The 18,009-nt window shown below is 39.3% G+C and overlaps 1 protein-coding gene across 2 annotated transcripts in view; it reads left to right on the top strand.

Moving 5' to 3' along the window:
- The first annotated feature begins 14,332 nt into the window (after positions 1-14,332).
- cntn4 (contactin 4) overlaps positions 14,333-18,009 on the top strand; it is a 92,125-nt gene continuing 88,448 nt past the window's right edge. For both annotated transcript variants that reach the window (XM_083668702.1, XM_083668701.1), the window contains exon 1: positions 14,333-14,536. The gene's annotated coding sequence lies outside the window, so the exon portion shown is untranslated. The remainder of the gene's footprint in view (positions 14,537-18,009) is intronic.

The raw sequence follows: 18,009 nt of genomic DNA, 5'->3' as shown, positions 1-18,009 counted from the left end.
AGAGTAATGTATTGTATTTAATGAACCTGAACATTTTAGTGAATTAGTTGCTGGCCTCTTTTGTCCACATTAAATTCTGCTCTTGGTTTGAAACACAATAGAATTGTCACCTGAGTTGCCAATATCAACTAGCTGGAACAGCTGTGGTATGCAGTACCTGTATTGCTGTGCATTGTGCATAGCACACAAAGTGTAGATAAGTTATGTTTGGGTCTCTTAAAGGTCCAGTATGTAGATTTGATTATTTACATGGATATGCACCGTTATTAGAAAACGTAACATATTGACGATGTGTCCAGAGAGGGTTAGGGTTAGGGCTAACCCTAACGTGCAAAACGACATGCTTCACCTTTAACCCAAAGACATATCTTCAAAAGGACACACTCAAAGTTATGTTTAACTCTATGAGATAACCCCAAAAGCCCAAAGGAATGTCAGAGGACAAGAAGACCAACTGTATGCAATATCTTGTGAATGAGTTGTACAAACATGATGATTGGAATAAAGATCCAACTGTGCTTCAAATAGGAAAAATGAAAAATAACATCAATGACAAGTTTAGCAATGAGAGTGCAGATGGTAGAATCAAGCAGTTTGTACCGGTTTAGGGAGAAGAGCATATGTTACAGAACGCCTCTTTCAATTAAGTACAGTATGCTGAAATGTTTGATTGGTACACAGAGTTAAAGTTAGCCCCACCATGAATAAAGAAGTCATTTATTTATTCTAGAATGATGATGTTTTCCATATCAGCACCTGGCACCATATTATAATGATGTCTTACATTTTAGTGTACATCCTCTGGCAGAGAACAGAATGCTCAGAAGCAGATTGTGTTTCAGTAATGGTAGTGTCACCTAAGCTTGGTTCTCAAGTCCAAGGCAAGAACCTTTTTTGGGCTGAATAATTATTCTCCCTTTGTGATATCAAATGTAAGCTCTTAAGTGAAATACTTAAAACCAGGAGGTGTAGGACCAGAGCCTACAGGATTATGAAGGACCCTCACCACCCGAAACATGGACTGTTCCAGCCGCTGCGGTCAGGAAAACGCCTCCGCTGTCATGCAGCAAGAACAGAGAGGCTAAGGCTGAGTTTCTTCCCCCACGCCATCAAAATCGTCAATGATGACCCCCCCAGTGCCCCCCTCAAGTCACTCACACATATGCACACACATAATCATCCATCTGCTATTTATATTGCTTACTTATATGCTTACTGGTTATACTGTTCATATTGTTTATACTGTTTATACTGTCCATACTGTATATGTTTTAGTACTTCTATTTTTATTTTATTGTATTTTAAAACGATTGTATTGTTGCACTACTCTGTGGCACTGTCACTTTTGCATTTCACTGTATACTTGTATGCACGTGACAAATAAAGAATCTTGAATCTTGAATCTTGAATCTTAGTATATGAATCATACCAGTACTGCATTGATAGCACATTCTACTCCAGCACACTTATTTAATTCAGCATTTACTTAGCAAACATTCACTGATTTGTTCTTCTTGTGGATTATTGTCCAAACTCAATCTATTACAAGGTAATCTTACCATATCCCTTGTACATCATTTGATCAACATCATACATTGTAGAAAATATGCCATCACACATCCAAGGGTTAGCTAAGATCCAATATGATAGAATGTCACATCAAATATGTTGGCCCAGCCTTATGGAGTCTGATCCAAATTATATTAATGTGACTGTGCTGTGGGCTCTGACTGATATCCGACAGAAATTGACACCTACCTGAAAATGACGCCTGACACTGGAGAGAGGAAACTGGGTTGACAGCACCTGCTGCAGCAGCGATGAGGCGATAGGATGAGGGAGAGGACGAACGGGAGTCTCATCAGATTAGCAGAGAGAGAGAGAGAGAACCTTTACGTAGAACTGGCATAGACTCCATTTAAATCCCACCCGTCACTCTTCCCTTCGAGGGACACCTTCCGATGTTTATCTTAACAGTTTGCACAGCACAAATAAAATAGTTTATGTGCTTTTAAGCTTTAATTATAGCCAATTTCTAATGGTTTTAAACATATAAATCTGTATTTAAAAGGACCACATTTTGATGTTTTTTAGCTGATTTATGACATCTTGGTGCTGCACAATGTTATTGCACAATGATTCAAGTCCAAAAATGGGCATTTAGGAAAATGTATGTGTATTTTGTGTGATACATTGTATTTTCTTAGCTCCTCCTAAAACGATTTCCCACGTGCCGTGGCGTACAACATTTCATACAGCCACAGAGCTCTAAAGTGTGACGCTAGCCTGTTTGTAAAGTTAGCGTCCAGAGTCAAATATAACCCCCTTTACCAGCTTCTTCTTTTTCTTTTCTTTTTTTAAACAACCTGTCAACACATTTTATTGAGAATTGCTCCTAGCTATATCTGGCATTACTTTTCCAAAGAGCTCCATGAATGACTAACGTCATCACTTGGTGCATCCGTTCATGGAACATAGCATTCGTTCAGGCAGGGCATTCTGGACAGGACAGCTGGTTCACACCTATGCAAAAACACCATCACATGTTCAAGAGACTTAAAAGCAGGCAAGTTTACGCTTCCTCCACAGCATTCAGCAGTTGTGACACGGTTGTACTGGCAATGAGATTACGTTTTGTGTGGTTGTCCAACCCACCATCCCCAGCCTCCACCCGCTCAGTGACTCTGTATGTAGCCTATCTACTGTATGACGGGTTTGATAAGTCATGGGCTACCTGCCATATTGCATACTTGTAGGTTGTGGTGGTTTAACTCCAGTTAGGGAGCTACACAAAGTGGAGCCATCCAATTGTGCCAAGCTGAAATGTATTAAGATTTTAATGCAATAAATGTTTAAACTGACTTGAGTGTCCTAAATGTGTAACTCATGTGGAAACAATGAATCAAGCTTTTGAAGTTCGAGAAGGGAGAAAAAAATCTTCCAGGGAGGGTCTTCTACATATAGTCACTCTCCTGACAAATCAAGAGTTTGGGTATGTGGGATTCAGCATGAAATTGAGGAATCAGAAGAGGAGGCTCAGAGGAATAATGATAGCCGGATTTCCTGTGTGTACATGTCCCTCCTGTCTATAGAACACAGAAGACAATAAGTACACAGACGGTTAGCCGGGAGCATATGCAGTTGATGGGAGGCAACACGTTTGGCTTGAGAGACTACTCTGAGTAGGATGGACAATCAATTTTGACATTCAGTTATTGTAAATCATGCAATTTACTCAAAAGGCATATCATTGCATGTAACCTTGGACAGTTTTCTTGATACAGTAGTCCCTTCTCAAATCTAAAATGTAATTAATGGTCAATTAATTGGTAAGAAAGTATGTTCCAGGGTTAAAAAAAACACATATTTCAGCAACTGACTATAGGGGCCAGTGTTATTGTATATTGTAGACTTTGGGCCTTAGTGTGTGTGGGATTTGGGCACTAAATTGCCTCTATGGAGCATTCACTGGCTGGTGTTTAATGGACCATGATGACCACTTGTCATACTCAGCAGTCACATCTGATAAGTTTAGAACAGGGAGCCAGTAATAACAGTTCGTGTCACATCTCTGTGTAAGCATTTTGCCACACTACACTTGGCACACTATCCATCCTTGTGTAAATCTCAGAGTGGTTCAAACTACCAAAAACGCCCTGAAGATAAAATGGTCAATGAATACAAAACTAAGAGCAAACACATGTTCTGCATCTTCTTTTGCAATCAAAGTAATGTTTACGTTTGACATATTTGGAACACTGTACAGTTATGTGGATTTCAGTATTAATACTGAATCATTTCAAATAATCTCCAGACTGATTCAAGTGGATGTTTTCTGCTATGTGTAAATGTCAAAACTGAAGAAAGAAGAGATGAAAGAAGACTGTATCTCCGAGGTGAGATTACTGTAGGTCCCATACTGTACCAGCAATGTTTGCCCTGCTTTCTTGCCGACTGTGTTTGGCTGTGTGTGTAGATTCTGTTGGGCTGTCCGCTGAGGGAGAGAGGTGGCTGGTGTGCCAAAAAATTTGTAAGAGGCCATTTTGCTCACCGGGCTTGTCAGGGAGGGAGAATGAAAGACTAGAATCTTCTCTGTGGCGCCTGGCCTAAGCAGCAATCTGTGGACCAGAGGAGACAGACCACTGAGCTTGGTGCCATTAAATCTAAAATGAGCAGGTGTACAGGAGGAGAATCAGTGTGTCTGCCACAGATGAGATACACTGTGCAGCACGTGCAATCTCAGTTGGCTATCACAAATAATTTGTTACTAAGAGCTGTTTAGCAATGTGATGCAACATTATTGCAATTTTGCTGAGTTTTTACATGCCAAACATGTTGTGAAGTTATAATAGCGTAATAATAGTGTCTTACTCAGTCAAATCCTAACTTATATCTACAGCGCGTGTAACCCATATTTTTGTTTGAATTTCCATTTACATCAATACATGACTTACACAGAAGTCAAAGTTAAGCACACAGATCTCAATAATATACTGTAGCTCACAGAATGTTTTTCACTGCTAAGCCACCAAAAGTACAGTATGATATAGTCTCACTAAGTAATACTCTGCATTGAAATGGAGAGTCTTACTGCAAACCGTAATGAAAGTGGGGCTGGGTGAAACAAGGGATTTGAAGAATTGAATGCACACTGCTCACCTCAAAATGATGGCATCGAAAGCATAATCAGCTAAATACATGTTTTATAATCAGCTAAATACATTTTGTGCAATGCATGCAAGTGGGGCTGTACACATAGGGCAGGGCGAAACAGGGGGCGTCATTGTGGCTCCGGCAAAACTTTATGGGTTGGAGATTTGCTGACAACTTCCTATCCCCAGTGTTTACTTCCCACGCCTGAGATTCTAAGTTCCAAGATTAAGTATGATATTGTTCCATGAGGTGAAAAGTAGACATGCATCACTCCTCTGTTAATCTTAAATGAACATTGCACATACTGTAGTAACAAGGATAGCACTGAGAGCAGGTCACCTTAGGCAGAAGGGGGAGTCTTCTTTGAACAGGGAGAATGCTTATATAACAGATTAAAAGCACATTGTCATAGGTCCTGTGCTCTGAAGCATCTGCACTGCCATTATACCCCCTCAGAGGGATTAGGAAAACATGTCCCATTAAAAAGATAATGATGGATTCATGCATTTTAATGACATCGGGGACATTATGCACAGCGTACAAATTTGATATGATAAAAACAAAAATACAATCATTGTTAAAAACCTGAAATTGAATGAAAAAAATACATATTAGGAGGCGCTATTGGTGAGTTAATAAAAAAATATGTCCTTAGTATTTATCAGGATCATGCTTCATTTTACAAGTTGTCTATGATGGTAGACGTGATCCTTTGAAATCTGATACATTACATAATGACTAAGTAAATGCTACAGGCTGTAAGAACCACAAGGAGGCCCAAGGATATGTTCATTTCATGACTTATTAAACAGCAGTAAATTGACTTCTTACATATCCTGTTTTCAGCCCATTCCACATTCACATGCATAGAGACACTAGAGCCCAATAGGTCTTGTCTGTTCATGGATAAACTACTTAATACACACATCTCGCACATGTTTTTGGTCTTAGTGCAAGAAATGTTATATACAAAGTCATATAATACATTGTGTATTCTTCCTAACCCTCAATGAAGCAATGTGCATGTATGTTATGAGTTTTTCACTACAAGGGTTGGCAAGCATCAAGTTACTGCCACTTGCACTTTGTTAACTGGAAGAGGTATCAGCCAAACTAATTTGAAGTCCACTGGAGCAGATGTTCATGGTGTGAAAGGAGATTTAAGGGCTCTCAGCTACTTTTTGAGAGCAGCTGTTTCCCTTTTTAAAACATTATCTCAGTACAGCACTAGAGACTGCTCCTATTTTCCCTTTTCCCTCCAGCTGAAGCTTTGCAAATCACTTTCCTACTGGAAACTTAGCAAATCACTTTCCTACTGCATACAGTATGTCAGATATGTCAGAAAGTGACTTCATTTGAGATTTCATGATACTGTTAAAAAGTTTTGAAATGTTCCATTTGTACACCCACTGTACTAAGGTTAATATTATAAGGTTATAAGGTTGATATTGTCTCGTCATTCTTCAAGTTCCAGACTTGATGATGCCCATCATCAAGCATACGGTATGTAGCCTACTAGAAAAGAAAAAGTTTTCGATGTTTTCACACCAGGAGGAATTCAAGTCCTAGCCAATCATAGTAGCAACTCTAATATTCAGTATTTTCAATCCCAGGTGTACTGTACTGTAACGGAATAAAATATTTCATTCTGTCACATTATTTCTGGCCATGATATTTTGGAAAGGTGTTTCTGAAGCAACTTGAAGTGTTTCTGACTCATTTTACAGTTTCAGTTTCCATTGCCTATCGGACACCATTCAGGGCAACATACGAAGTGTACAAAAATCAATACACTTGAGGAGTGGTTGGAAGGCCTTTATCTTTGGCAGCTGATGATTTGGCTGTATGAATTATTCATCAGCAGAAAGCCATGGCCACTGCTGGTGAGCCGAGTGGATAGGAATAACAGCTTTACCTTATCACTCTTAATCTTAGAAGCTGCAGTAATGCAATTCCTAACATTTAGCACTTAATGGTGTGTCAGAGGGGGAACATGATCTAAGACCATTAGGACCATTTTGTGCTGAGGCTCAAAACAGACATTTCCCCTCTTATCTGTCCCTCTGAGCAGACTGGGAGACCAGAAAACCATGGAAGGCTGGGGACAGCCTGAAGTTAGCATTCTGGACAAAGAGACTGCTGGCTTCTTGTAAGAGTTTTGGTAAGTCCTTCAGGCAGTTTTACTCTCAATATTTACGATTCAATTTTCTTTTTCAAATTAGTTTCTGTCCAAAACGGCCTTAGTATAAACCTACTGTAGATTACAGCACAAGTAATAATTAACTTTCAAAGATATGATCTCAACAGGCACAAATCAAAGCAAATGTAGTAGGCATAATGTGATTTAAAAAAAATGAAATGTGAGCATGCAGAGGTTGTGTTAATTAAAATGTTTACTTTTAGTACAGAAATTTAGATTACAAATTATATCAAAAAAAGTTCCTATTCGTTGTTAAAAACCTTCAAACTACAGGGGTCTAGCCAAACCCCAGTTGGTACTTTTAGGTTGTAAAAAATAATACTCCCCAACAACTCCAAACCATTTTATTTGGTGTGAAGTAATAATTTGGTATTCAGAAAATTACAAATGTTATGGGTTCAGGCAAAAAAAGGCACAATTCTACCAATTCAGTCGATGGGAGGTGAAAAAAGTCTTAATTAACATTAGATTTTGGCATGGCACTGCCTGTGTCATAAAAATTGTTTTCAAGTGATTTTAAAGATTTGGGGCATGTGAAATCTTGCATCGGCTATGTTACAATAATGTGTTGTATGTTATCCTACTGTATGTTGCAGTACAGTATGTTATGGTGTCATGCAATTTTATGCTAAGTTCTGTTCACTTCAGTGGTAGTCGGAATTGATGACCTCAATGAAGAATTTCCCTGAAGACCTATTACAGAGGTTCACAATGTTGTCTGCATGCCCAATTCGTTTTTAATGAAGCCTAGTGGTGCACAGCCAAATAATGCACTCTTGTTTTGCTGCCGTCTGCTTGTTCAACAGTGTATTGCTTGTTCATCAGTGGGATGACATACAAAGGACTATTTTGTGTATGTGTACTGTATTATAGATACCCAATTAATCGTGTTTTGATTAACCTGACACCAATATTTCAGACCAGACCATGTCTTATTTTCAATTATTGACAACAGATACTGTAGTGTACAATATGGCATTTATACGGCCAACATATGTGTTTATAACAAAAAACGGTGTGACCCTGTGCGCTTCAGATGATGCACCACTGAGATTAAGCTAGGCCCCACGTCACAGCATGTCCCTTGTGTGCCTCTCTGAGCATTACCACACATACCCTCCACATACCCTTGTTAGCGTGTCCTCCGCCAGCTCCACTGGGCCCTGTTGACACCAGGGACTGCTCAAGAGGCTGCACCTGGAAAGGCCTGATGAGATGAGATGTGCTACAGTGAGCAGGGAAATGAAGATCAGCGCGTCACTCGAGGGTGATGGGGTGGCACGCCTTAACACAGTGCACTTTTTCCTACCACCTACTTTCTGCTGCTGTTTATGATCTTTTCCCGATCTGAAAAACTATCACTGTATTCACTGGAGCGGCATGGGTTTATCCAGGATATATCCTGCTGTCTTTTCTCCTGCTCCATGGGTTGGAGGCTTTAATCTTTAAAAAACCTGAGAATGTTCTTGTTTTTTTACTCAAAAACATCACATGGGAAAGATTGCACTACTTGTGCGATTGTGCTTTCACCAGTAATTCATTTCCATTTCCATTTGCACATAAGACAATAGTAATTATGTGCTGCAATTTGACCTGTGTAGCCTCTGTATCAGTGCCTCTTTCATTGTTTGTTTATAATAATCTGATCTTATTCCTCAGCTTTTCATTAACAGTTAATGAGAAATTATCTAAGATAGCAATGACAGCTTTTCAGGCAGTTACTCAAATGTGTTTATTTGGAAAAGGAAGAGAAAATAATTGTATCACATCACAGATAACTAAACTTTTATGAAGTTTAGAACTCAGTATTTGTCTCCTTTGACAAAAAGATAGACAGACATCAAAGCCCAGTTGGTATGTCCTTTTCACCAAGGTTATTTTAAAACTGTTAAAACTGTGGTACTGGCATTTTATGAGTAAACTCTGAAGTGTCTCTGAAGTGATGAAGTTAAATTGATCATATTTTTTTTTCATCATATTTTCTTGTTACCCAGAGGGAATACAAGACACACCTCTGATTCTCATTCATAAATCTATTCTGTGTTCTCATTTCTCAACTATCCTAGCATCTAATAAATAACTTTTTAAATCAACGCATCATTTGAGGGCCATTATCTAGGCTGTGATCACACTTTTCATTTGTATTGTAGTCAATCTTAGCTTAAAGGTCACTTCCTGGAAGCATTTATCATTTTATTCATGTACTGTACTGCAAATTGATATGCTCTTTGATATAATAGGTGCTTTTGTACATTGCAATGTTTCTATATTCAGCACTATCTTACAAAAGCTACAAAAGCTTAATTTAAGTACATCAAGAGTCATGTCTACTTTTAATTTAGACTTCAAATGCTCTACTGTTGGGTTCACATTAATAACACAACTTATTTTGCTTAATGTTTGTTTAATGAGAAAAAAGTGTCATTATCTGCCTTGAATATGTTTTTGTCTCCTATCATTTCCGAAAAGCTTTTTCTTTTTCTTTACACTCTCTAAAGCCTGGCATTTAGTGTATCACATGGTACCTCCATGTGAGTAATTTTCACTTTCAAGAAAGTTACTTTGGAGTGAATGCAGATGGTGGAGCCAAATTGTGCAATCAATGCTACAATGGATAATATTATAGCAGAAGTTAAAATGCCATCTCTATTCGTTATACAAGGTATCCTACAGCCCCTCCATGGTTCAATTTGACTAAGGTCTTCAGGCATGGCAGACTGGCAGTATTGTTGATTAATTGTCTAAGATTATTTGCGCATGAGGTTCTGCTCCCTTATTTTGAACCCTGGACCATATAGTATATTTGCTATAAAACATACATACTAGAGGCCCTATATGGTCATTGAGTAATGGCCAGGTTCACAGGAACAGGAACCAAGCATCAACCCAAACATGGGATTTTTGTCTTTGTGAACAAGTATTTTCCACCCTGACTCTCCCTGTGTTTGGGTGTCTGCCAATAAAAAGACTCTACACAGGAAAGTGTATGATATTGGTTACAAGGGGCCATGTCACCCTATAAAACAAGCAAGTTGCTAATGACTTTTTCAGGAACTAATTTTCTGCATTGAGGCACAGCCCATAAAACAAGGTTATTTCTTCCATCCAGGGATAAATAGAGATTTAACTGTCTTCTCTGTTTATTGTCTTCAATGGCAGCATTTATGTGCTACACATAGCACACATTCCAAAGACAGACTCCATAGGCTTATTTTGCCCTGTGACTTGTGGCCCATAAATGTTTCTTTAATTATTAGGATTGGGTAAGAATGTACTGATGCATTCAGCACATATCCCAGGACAAATTAAAGTAGTTGTACTAACGATGTCAACATAAGAACCCTTAAACTTGCCTGTGTGAAGATTTTGCCTCTTCACAGGAAAGCACTCTCTGAGAGCATTTCTCATTAAATCTACCGAGAAGCTTATGTTGCCCTGCCGTTTTAACGAGCAAAACAAGGTGACAGCAATGCCAGGCAGACAGAATTTGCTTAAATGCTGAGCTCCTGGTGACATAGTCTTCATTATACACACACCCTAAATCCCCCCCCCCCTAAACTCTGGGGTTGGGAAACGAGAAGACTCCTCTAGGATACAAGATGACATGATTCACATATATATTGCTATACCATACATAATACAGTACTGCACAGCTTCACTGTCTAGAGATAGGTTCAATCATTTGTGGCATAATAAACAAGACGAAAGAGATCAGTACAGTATTATTGTTACAGCTAACCCCCTACCCCACTCTGGAGTTGAGTTTCCATAAGGTTTTTGTCAGCTGTGTCATTCAAACTACAACCTTACTGATGTATGACTGCAGCACCATGACTTAATTATGACTGGACAGGAAATATTGTCCATTCCTAGTAATGACCCCATATCCATCGATAAAAAGGCTTGATAAACGTTGACTTCCTGAGCATGGACGGATAAATACAGGCTGACTAATGAGACCCTGGGCTGCTGAGGATGACAGCTCTGCTCTATATCATGTGCTGCTCTGTCTGTGGTTCAGGGGCTGCACTGGGAAGTTGTTATCCTTTCTTTGAAACCTCACTAAGAGCTTGCTTGCTCACACTTGGCTTTTATAGTAACTTATAGGATATGTGCGCCTGCACATGATAGTAGTTGCCAGTTTAGCGTGTCTGCATGCATGTGTCAGGAAATAGCAACCCGCAGATGTCTACAAAAGGAAGATTCCTTTGCTAGGTGGTAAATTGGGGGTGGGGTTGGGTTAGACTTGCAACCCGAAGGTTGAACTCAACTTTTTACAAAACTGCTTTTAGGGGCGGTTTACCAGATACAGAATAAACCTAGTCTTGGACTAGATCACAATTCTTTCAATAGAATATCTCGATTGAAGACACTATTTAGTCTAGGATTAGGCTTAATCGTTGTCCAGGAAACCAACACTTAGTGTTTTTGTTAGCTAATTCTTGATCCTAATGCTAATGTTTGCTAATACCTTCCCCTGACAACTTACCCTTACCCTAACCACTCAAAGTTAACGCCTAACCAAAACCCTAATCTTAACCACTTAAAGTTAGTGCCTAATACTGGCTAACCGACATGTAAGTCAAAGTATGTGAGTAGTTGCGTTGCTTTGCAGATGAGGAGGTCATGGTGGCCTAGCTAGCACTATCATTTCTGCATACACGTTTTGCTAGGAGACTGTGTTTCAGAAAATTGCTTGAGATATCGTAGTGACTGTAATATGCAATGCAATTTTCATTCTGTTTACCTTTTACAGCTCCAATTTCTGCCACAGTCTACAACTGTGTGGAGAATAATAACAAATCTTTTGTATGTGTGGGGATCACTTGATGTATCTATGTATGGTATATTGAAGAAGTCTAGCAATAAGAACATTGCTAGACTACCGCTCATCTTCATTCATACCAACCTGATGCTCACGTTGATGATTACTTGACTTAATAAAGCAATTTAATGTATTTATCCTAGCGCATGGTGAAAAACCTCTTACCATTGTGGAGTACAACTGGCTCCATTTCATGGTTCAGAGGCTTTTCTATCCTTAGTGAGAAGACAGATAGTCTGGAGGTTAAATGTCTTGGCAAGGCAGTCATTAGCTAGCTCAGAGTGAATGCCGACTAAGACATCTCTAACAGCTCAACAGGAATACTGCAACACCTAATTTTCTTTGGAGAACAAACACATGCAGTAGATGATCTGGAATGCTTAAAATCATGCAACAATGTAGCCATATGTATTGTAGTGATATTTTCACCACATAATTAACATATTGCTTATTGGTCACCGTTTCCTCAGCTCTCTGTACCGAGGAACTCTTTCCCTTCCAGCTTCCTTGCAATACCCACTGGGAATTAAATCTACTTTCTCCCTAATTATCGCCTTTTTCCTATTGACAATTTTAAAAGGAGCAGATTTTCTTAAATCCTACTTACTATAATTAAGGCTTATAGAAGGATAATGAAAACATTAGGGATCAAAGGTTGAATTAATTAGTTGAAGCAGACTGATGCATTTAATTCAATTTATAAAAGTGCAAACCACATACAATATCTACAATGGATGGATGGATAGATAGATAGATAGATAGATAGATAGATAGATAGATAGATAGATAGATAGATAGATAGATAGATAGATAGATAGATAGATAGATGACAAATACAACTCATTGACAACTCACCTGAAAGCTTGTTGCCACCTAGTGGATTTCTGTGTTCCCAAGAGGATAATCCTTTGTTTTGTGGTGAATGCCAAGCGAGCGAGCGAGCAAGCAAGCAAGCAAGCACACACACACACACACACACCTCAACTTTAAAAAAATTGGGGAGACTTGTTTCTCTCTCCAAAACACACACATACAGACAACTACTGTATTTACTATGCTACTGTAAACTGGAATACAATATAACCACTGTACACTCCCAACAATCCAGTTGTACCTATAGCCTGCGAATACAGCATGCCACTGGAAGTAACAGGTGTCGATAGAATCAGCTCATTGATTAAAATGTAGATTCAAGGGCTTAAAGGGCTGGGTCAGCCTATTCACATGTTTAGGTGAAATATCATCATACCCTGAGTTGTTCTCACAGGCCAGAAGTGAAAGCTCCTCCGGTTCTCGGTTCTCCTCTTTGCTACCGCAGCACAGGCTAACTGTTAGCAGCGCCCTCTCTAATAGACAGGATTCCGACGGACCTGAAGTTAGCATTGTTTAAATTACATGCCAAAATCTCCTCGGAGAAACTTCAAACAACGTGTTGTAGCGGCTATACACTAGACAAACCTGTACATGATTGTATTGTAATAGCAAACGACGTAGTCATGCAATTATTGGTTCTCACATGTACTAGATTCCACTAGGATACTGGCAACTTTTTGTTCGCAGTTGAAGTGCCTGCACTGAGTGGAGTGCCTGACTGTTGAAAATGAAACAAAGAGACTCTGTGAGACTACGAAGTAGTTCCAGTTCTGGGCAAATCTATTATACAGACTGTAATTGTTTGATTTTCAAGCGTAACTCGCAGCTAAACTTTGTTTGCAGTTTCTCTGAGGAGATTTTGCCATGTCAGTTAAACGATGCTATTGTAACTTAAGGTCCGTCGGAATCCTGTCTATTGGAGAGGGCACTGCTAACTGTTAGCCTATACTGCGGTAGCAAAGTGGAGAATGGAGAACCGGAGAAACTTTCTGGCCTATGAGGACAACTCGGTGTAAAATGATATTTTACCTAGAAATTATAATAGGTTGAACTAGCCCTTTAAGGTTCTCCATCTGACCCTATGGACCCCTGCTCCCCGGGTACATCCCCTAGATCCTTTAAATCATCTCATTGTTGTCAATGGGAAATATTGATTCCATCAGCCAATTCTTAATTGAGGGGAATTTCATGGCATTGAATGAAGAAAGCAATATCCGGATGGTAAAATGGTTATCTCATTAAGAGATAAATATTTGATCAGCTAATGCATCCTGGTGTAGCCTTCTCCTCCTTGGTCCTTTTAGCATGAGGAAACTAAACCATGTGTGTGGATGGATGAACACTACAACCCACACCTGGGTTGATACAGTATCTGATACAGGGCCATACTGGTTCCCAGTTAATCTCGAGTTCAATGATCTCTAGACTGTAGGCCTAATTTAATATATTCTAACACATATCTGATGAGAAAAGGCCATAGTCCAAGTTGTTGCTACATACTCATAATTGTGTTGGTAATGCATGCCACATACTGTACTATGTTACTGTACTATAATTAATCTACGCTAAAATCTCAATAAAGTTAGACAAATGCTGTTTTTAATGTTTGTAAACTTTGTACCTCTTGTACCAGATATTTCCTGCACACAGGTCCGAAGTATGTGGGAGGTGCCCCCCTGTAGTGCCAACGCGCAAGCTGGTAGGATAAGGTGAAATGATTCATGCATAAATGGCAAAAAGCTGCGTCCCTAATTAATGGGAGACGTCCAACAGTAGTTCCCTGTTAATACCGAAGTGAACTGCTTTAGATAGCTCTTCTAGTTGTTTTACATTAGGATAAAAGAATTGCTCTATTATATCCCGACCACTAAGACTACCCAGAAGGGTCTGTTCCGCTTGGATGGTCGGTGCAGTGAGTGCCTCGTCGAGAGACAGCTCGTGTGCCTGCTCAGCTCCGTATAGGGGAGGGAAACTGATGCATCACAGTAAGTACATTCAGTTATCAGTCGCGGGGACCATGTTAAGCAGCCTGAAAAACTGTGCACGATTTACCTAGATAAGAAACAGAGAATGAGACACGAGGATAGTAAACTACAGCACCATTTTAATGTATTCGTTCGGGGATACCTTTGCACTCTCAAGTAGAGACGGATATTCATAGTGCATACTCAGCCGCCGACAGCTTCACCACGATTCAACAGTGATGTCTGTGTACAGAATTGTGTTAAGAGTGGCGAAACACGGATTAATTTAATGCAATTACAATTGCAGGGAAATAACACCTACGGTAAGATTATTATTATTGTTATTAATTATGATTATTATGATTATTATTATAGCAAATAGATTATTATTAGTAGTATTATCATTATTGTTTGTGCCTTATTTTCACCTATTGCCAGTCTTTGTTTTTCAAAACATTTTAAGTGTTATGCTTGCTACTTCCAGCCTTGTTGGTCATAATTCACAATTCAGGTAGACTTGTTGTCTTGTTCCTCATGTCAATGGTTCAACCAGCGTCCGTATGTTATCCTATAGCTTTAGATGCGTTTTAAGGAAACATTGACCCCTGGGTTTACTACACACTCACTCAATAGTATAATCCCATATTTCTAAACATTTGAGTACTAGATTTAGGCTACCTTATTAAACAGGGTCCCCATGCATTTGATTTATACTACATGAGCATAACCTTCTTGAAGTTGTAGTGATTTGATGTGCGTGAGCATGTTGATTTTAGGGAACTATAGTCAGTAGCTGTTCTACGTCGATCAGTACAGATGTTGGGTAATCCCTTGCGTTGACTCTCCCTATCATAATCCCTGTGGATTTGCTGATTATGTAGTTGACCACCCACTGCGGTCATAGAATCCGTCTAGCCAACTAGATTAAACAAGCAAAACTAGGAAAAACTTAAAATCCCTCACACCAACATATGTGTAAAATGTACACTTTTGGTTGACACACATTTTCAGAAGGAATCTGAACGACTGAAAACCCAGTATATATCCTAAATCATTTTCCTCTCTGTCATCAGAATCCCATTTCCCAGTGATCAACACAAGGCTAATCCGAGCATCTGTCCATCAGTCTCAAATGGTAGCCTACTCTGGTTGCCCAGTGCCCTTATCTGATATGGATGTGGGGCTAGCAGATGCATCCACTTAAACCCCCTGTAGCCAGAGGCAGAACTAAACCTTGAGTAGGCTTTACTATGCATAATAGATATTTGTGCTCTGTTTGATTTTAGTCCTCTCTTACAGTATATTGAATCATTACTGATTGACAAAATGGGATATTTGTATTCTGCTGGTGGTATAGATCTGTATCTGATTTCTCCATGGCTGTCAGAATGCTTTGTTAGTACAGTTGAATTGCTGGTGAAGTGTGCACTGAATGTGTGATAAGGTGTGGTATCTGTTTTGCTGTAGGAGATGAGAAGCACTCTTGTTTATTTAGATGAGTGATATAGATGGGGCTGTACTAATTGCCACAGGGTTTGTCTGAGAGAAATGAATGGATCCTTAGTCCCTTTGCACTTCTTACAGACATTATTGAGAGCATTTTGCTCAGTCGTGAATTACATGAAGAAGAAATCTTCAAGGCAATTCTGCGTTGAAAATCCTCACTCCATCGTCAAGCGCCTAGCAGTTGCTTTTATGATGAAAGTAATCACCTGTCTGTTAGTACAGTACCGGCTCAATGTTGAGACACCCCGCAGAGCCAAAAAATGGGTTAGGTTTACAGTACTTGGCTATCTGTCATGGCTGTAAAATTCGCCATCAGCACATGGTTTACACATGTTTGTGTTAATTGTTGCTTTGACTTTAAGTGGCAGACTCTTAGACAAGCATGTAATGAACCATCTCTGGTGCTTCATTGATGGACTGGAGAAAGCCAAGATACAGCTTTGCTGGAAGTAGAAAAACAGGCCTTTAATGGTTAGCATGCTGCAACCCAACAGCCTGTCAGAAGTGATGTAGCACAGAAGTGACATTAAAAAGATCCTGGGATAGTTACATTTAGAGACATGTCATAAAAATTTCAGAAGATGGTCGCTACTGGTAGAAGTATTGAGGAAATGTGTCATCAGGGGTATTTTTATATTTTTTTCCTTCACTCCAGGAAAACTTGAGTTTCCAATTCTCGTTTTCCCATAGTAGCCTTTGGGATCCATATAAATTGCATAATGTTGCTAGAAAAAGATCCATCAAGGTTACTGCCATTTCAAAATTGCAAAGTGCCCGGCAAACCCTCTTGCTCTAAAAGAGTGGTACTGTGCCTGTTTCACTTTTAAGGAACTCTTCGCTTTACTCATTTTATTTCTTATTGGAAGATTCAGTAGGGCAGCAGTGAAGTTCAGCCAAATGTGTCTGCCGCCTAACCAGTTACCGTGCAGTCTTTGCAGAAATCCCCTCACCGTTCAACTGTATCAGTTCAGCTCAGAGATACTGTATCAGTCTACACATTGAAATCAAGTTCATACTTGATAACACACTTTATGGACTCTATTACAACACAGAACAAAAGTCTCAGTAAAACAAGTAATTCTCCCATCCTCCCCCATGGAGGCACAGTGAAATGCATGACTGTCCAGCTGTATCTCATTTATTTTTTACCCCTCCTCTCCTCTCTCAAACTATACCCTGTTTCTAGGCAATTACCATTGAAATTAAAATAGATCTCTTACTGTGGCAGTTAGATATTTTCCATATATAGTCAACCTGGTAAGTGTGGTCAGTGTTCTTTCTATCTATGGTTGGCTCTACAACATATTTAGCTCTTTTTCAACCCAACTGTACACTTCTGTTTTGATCACATAGTAGGGGAGAACTGGGGCAAATGTAACAGGGAGCTATTGTAAAACCCTGCTTTTCTCCAAAAAGAAAGCTAGTGATGACACTCATTCTGCATATGCTCAGTTGCGTTCTCTCACCCTCTGCAGGATTTATCTTTTCTGAGGGATGAACGTTACTTTTTTGATCAACAGTATTTTTCTTGTGCTGTCTTAAGGTTTAATGTCTATAAATCCTAACTTGTATCATTATGATAACTGTCCTGTTGGTTAAACATGATTGGCTTGTGTCAGAATTGTTGCTAGCTACTGTACAGTTTGTCATGGCTGCTAGGGTTGGGGGCAATTGTAACACAGTAACTGTCTGTGACTGGGCATCAGGTTGTTTTTAACTAGAGGCTCTAGTGTTACTGTTATTTATGAGGTCTAGTAAGGGAGTAATTTTGTGCGCTGTTAGTTCCGAAAACTTTGCTTCGTTGCTCATAGAATGAATCAAGGTTTAGTTTTTTTTACGACGATCCACCATGGATCAAAACATTGTTACCATTACTGGAGCATTAGTTTTTGTCTTTTTGTCTTCAGCAATTTTGGGCGATTTCATTAGGTTTATTTTGTTTACTTTTTTTTTTTTCCCCCGCTAACTGTTAAAATTCCAAGGGTCAC

This window comes from Argentina silus, assembly GCF_951799395.1.
Source record: "Argentina silus genome assembly, chromosome: 4".
Taxonomy (NCBI): Eukaryota; Metazoa; Chordata; class Actinopteri; order Argentiniformes; family Argentinidae; genus Argentina; species Argentina silus.
The sequence above is the reverse complement of the archived record's forward strand: the minus strand, read 5'-3'. Positions and strand labels throughout refer to the sequence as shown.